This window comes from Carya illinoinensis, chromosome 8 (assembly GCF_018687715.1).
Source record: "Carya illinoinensis cultivar Pawnee chromosome 8, C.illinoinensisPawnee_v1, whole genome shotgun sequence".
Taxonomy (NCBI): domain Eukaryota; kingdom Viridiplantae; phylum Streptophyta; class Magnoliopsida; order Fagales; family Juglandaceae; genus Carya; species Carya illinoinensis.
In genome coordinates, this window is record NC_056759.1 from 1,823,682 (window position 1) to 1,828,691 (window position 5,010).

Genomic DNA, 5,010 nt, shown 5'->3' on the forward strand with positions numbered 1-5,010 from the left:
TTCACAAATTTATTAGTAAAAATTATTTTCTTAATTATTGAGAAAAAAAAAATAGTAACGGTTACTTTTCGAGCACCATTCAGCATGTTAAGCGGAAGGCAAACTCTGCTGCTCACGGGCTAGCAAAAACTCTATTTATACAATCAGGTCAATTCAACATGTCAAGCGGGAGGCAAACTCTACTGCTCATGGGCCAGCAAAGATGCTTTTCATTTTCATGAAGACAAGTTGGTTGTTGAGGAAATACCTGATTGTAATTTTTCTATTGTTTTGAAATAAATGATGTGATTTTCCCGCTTAAGCAATAAAACTATCTTTTCCTAAAAAAAAGGCCCACTCTTTGCTTTCTAAAATTGTACTACAAAACGCCAATTAACTTGACCCGTCTTTCCTAAAAAATGAAAGAGAAATTAAAAAAAAAAAAAATTACGAAAGGAGAGAGAGAGAATTATGTTGACCCATTTTTTTTAGTTGGAGGGAGCGTGGCATGCACATGACACATCATTAAATGTCACCGACTCTCCGGCCATTATCTGACCCTAATTTAATTTCGAGTTATTTTATAAGAAATACTTACCTCACACATTTTTGTTTAATTAATATACGATTTATTATTTTTACTATTCTATTTAAATACACACACATACTAAAACATGAAAAATTCTTGTTTGCAGTCTTGGTTTGGGTTTACATCTGAAACTCCTTCTATCCGAAACATTTTTTCCCTTCAAAAATTAAACCCCTTCCCCCTTTGTTTGACAAATGATTATTCAGATTATATCGAATGCTAAATTACATTACTCAATTGATCTTGTAGTTAGCTATTAACAAATGATTTAAAAAAATAACAGGTTTGTTATGCATTTCACTCCTTAATTTCATTTCATTACAGGTTTCTTATTTTATATGAAATTCCTTTTCATCTCCCATCACAAGGATGCTACTTGTAAAGGACGTTCTATCACCAAATGTGATTGTCAACTTGCAAACCGCTATGTGGACGGGGTGCTTATGGCAACTCTGATGCCTAAGTTAGTAAGAGATGGTGGATAATAATTCAAGAATATCTAAAATCAGATGGAGGTTACCTATTACCCATATCTATGGGAGTATAAATATATAGAAATTCATTTGATAAACAAATTATGTTTCCATTACATTTAGCCGTAAGACTTATCGCTAAACTATTAGAATCATCATGACAGCCATATTTCAAATATCCATAAGCTGAAAACTTATCCCTAAGAACATTGGCATCGGTTTGTTTAAATGACTTTTTATCTTCATATTTGACCGATTTTATGAATAAAACACCTGCATCGGATTGGTTAAAGACTTTTTATATCAATTTTAAGCTACAGTATTTTCATCTCTTTTTTCATCTTTGAAAAGTTCTGTTGCACGTCCAAAATCTTTTTTTATTATTTCGGCTCCTCTCTCCCGCGGTCCTCTTCCCTCTCGCATATCACGATTCACCTCCTCACTTCTTCCAATTTTTTTTCTTCTCTCTCTTCTTCTTCCGTCTCCCGTGTCTCTCCCTTCTTGCTTTTCTTCTATTTTTTTTTTCTCTTCTTCTTCCCCCTTTCTCGCACGTAGCTCTTCTCTTTCATCTTCTCTCAAGCACAGCACCGCACAGCTTCACTCCAACGCTGATCGCCCAACAACACGGTAAAATCCAAAACCCTAACCTTGATTTTGTTGTTTGGGTTTGATTTTCTTGATGTTGTTGGGATTTTTTTTGGATTTTTTTGGTGGATTTTTTTGTTGGGATTTTACCATGGTTTTATCAGTTAAGGCATACCCATTCCGTATAAAAGACACCGATAGCCGTCTAGACCTTTGAACTTCTGCTAAGCCTGTTCTCCAATCTTGATGCTTCCATAGAAAACTTTCACAGAAAATAAATATGCAATAAGTAACAACTATAATCTGGAAAGAGAGTGCATTTTTTCGAAGGTCATCTTCCCCTGCATCAAAGGCATTTTTTCTGTAATGCAGATCATTGGGATCTCCATTGCATCCAACCATCTCCACAAAACTCAACCTGTGGGCCACAGGCCTTCAACCTCGACTACCATCAATGTATGCAACAGAATATATAACCAAGCCCTCTCTAGGAGTGAAATCAATGCGGAAGCTCCGCTGCCAACGACAACAAAACATAGGAACTTTACTTGAGTTTCTGAACTTAGAACAACAAAAGTTATATTTTTCAACAAAAATTATATATCATAATCTGGAAAAACAGCACCTGCCTTCTGCCATTAGTTTCTATGTCATTAGTTCTGAATTTGTTAAAAATGTGTTTCATCAAGGTGGCATCATCAGTACTACCTTCTCACACGTACACAAAGACAGACAAAAAGAAAACTTAAAGTTAGAGGTAGACACATATATAATGCTTCCTTAGATATCCTTGCAAAGGAAAGTTAAGAACATCAAATATTTCAAACTTAGATTTCCTAGCTAAGCAAATATTTCATATTTATATTTCCTAACTAGTCATTTTTGTCTTTTTAATCTGGTTTTTGTTTGGAGATCACGATCAAGGAGCTTATATGGAGTATTGAAAATAAATATTATGATAATGGATTGCATACTCTATTTGGTCGATGATGGGTTCATGAGTCATGATGATCATTGGGCTGATTTTTAATGTTGGAATGATCCTTTTAACAATAGTTTCTTTGAGAGAAGTCTTGACTTATTCACGATTTTGTTCTTTAGAAGCTGACACTAGGTCTGTGTTGCATCAAGAGCCCAATTGAGCTGTACTTTGATGTAGAGTTTTGGATCGATTGGGATTTATGAAATCCTGAAAAGTACTCGGAAATATGTAAATAATCCTTGCCAATATAAGAGGTAAAGCGGATAGGGATTTTTTCCTAAAAAATTTTGGTTGCAATTGCAGGATAATATAAAAAATCAGAGAACTTTGTCCCTTTTTTGTTTTTTGAAAAGTAGAACTTAGTCAGAATGTTGAGAAGTAGCCCTAGGAAACCATGCTTTAGGCAATTTGAAAGAATAATTTTATTTTTCCTTATTTGTGTTAGTTTCTGTTTAGAGAACATGACTGACTAAGGGCTTATTAGCCAAGATGGCAGCCTCGGGTTTCATCTCTTAAGCTATTCTCATAAGGTTTCTTTCACAATCTATTCACAATGTACCATCTCCACCATTGATCTGTTAATTATCAAGTACTGATCTGACAACTGTGATATGTGTGGAAGGATCAAGATGATACATTGTGATTATCTGTTGTATAATTGGATTTCCATGACAGCCAAAATAACAGAAAAAATGAATTGTTGAGAGTAGAATCATTGGCAATATCGCAAGATTTCTCTTTTGAATAATTACATTTCAGACATGTAAGTTGAAACTTAACTGTGGCATAAAAATTTGTTAAAGTGGTACTCTGAGTTCATGACATTAACTGCTACATAATATTGAAGTGCTTGAATCTAGGTGGTCTATTATTGGCTTTTTGTACAAATGAAGAGGGATCATGTAAAACATTTTTAGCTGTTGACATCAATTAATGGAAATTGAAATCAGGGGTTTCTTTCTTATCTCGTGGTTGAGAGAAACATGGATTGTTATATTATAGAAATTGGATTATTATGGATTGTGTACATATGGAATATTTTTTTACATATGAGATTTTGTCATCTATATACATATAAGATTATTATATTATAGATTGTTTGATTATGAATATGAAAAGGAATATGATTATTGGAGGTTATATCACATTAGATAAATAAAATAAAAAAGTAATAAAAAAATAAAAATTATAAAATAATAATATTTTATTATTATAGAGAATGTGATAACTAATCCAATATAAGTTTTAAAAGTTAAGTGATTGGTTAAAAAATAAAAAATTATATATTCTTCAAATTTTAAAAATTATGATAATCAATCCAATGTCAATGTTCTAAGTATTAGATCGGCCAAGCGACTTCTTTAAATGGATATCCTTTAAGGGTAATAGGCTTGGGCTTTGATCGGGCCACGTCGATATTAGCCCCTCCACTACTCTTAAGATCCTTGAACGCATTGATTGCAAACCGGTAAAAAACAAGTACGTACTTATCACCTTCCATGTCAGTTCACATCTGATTTAGACATAATTTGGATGAATTGTCAGAAGGTGGTGGATGAAGATGGTGGAGGACAGGACCACACAAATTGCGAACTTCGTCGGACAAAGATTGAAGGGAAAATAGGGGAGATGGCTTCAGAGGAATTAATGTAATTCAACGAAATTTTCAAGAGTTACTTATAGAAATGCCCAGTTCGTGCGAGGACAGTCCTATTCGGGGATTATATTTAGACAATTTTTTAAGTATTAAAATAAAATAATAAAAATAATAAATCAACGGAAGTGTAGTATTGGGCTTCCACTTAAAATTTTTCTTTAAATTAAGCTGTTTTGTGAATGTGACCACATTGGTCGGTTAAAAGTGAATGATGCCAAAAAACATTTATGACTAGGAGAATGATAGATCCGGTGCATTTCTTCATATATTTTTATTTTTTTTTTCGTTTTAATAATTAAATAAATATTTTTTTAATGTTTTGAATTTTATTTTTTTAAAACAATATATTTAAAAATATTTTTAAAAATATATGAAAAGGTATTATACTTTTCCGGACCCAAATAGTCAGTGCTGTAGAGCCCCTCTATGAGTCTATGACTAAACTATTTCTGTACCAGGTTGATCTATGTTAGAGCATTTACATTGGTCTATATATATACATATGTAAAGTTATATTTACATAATATGAGTTTAAATTCATCTACATTGGATTATGCATCTTCAAATATTTACATAACTATGAACAGTACTTTTACATGTTTAAAAATCTACTATTCACTCTCCAAAACATATTTTATTCATTCTTTTTCTCTCCTCCCACTCTCTTTCTACATATTTTACCTTTAAATATTTTACTACATATTTTACTCATTCACTCCCCAAAAAATATTTTACTTAAATATTT

At 32.3% G+C, this 5,010-nt stretch overlaps 1 long non-coding RNA gene across 1 annotated transcript; it reads left to right on the plus strand.

The window, feature by feature from the left end:
* The first annotated feature begins 1,412 nt into the window (after window positions 1-1,412).
* On the plus strand, window positions 1,413-4,469 carry LOC122319240. Its single transcript, XR_006245039.1, has 2 exons — window positions 1,413-1,668; window positions 4,154-4,469. It is a non-coding gene; the product is annotated as an uncharacterized LOC122319240 (long non-coding RNA).
* Window positions 4,470-5,010: the final 541 nt, after the last annotated feature.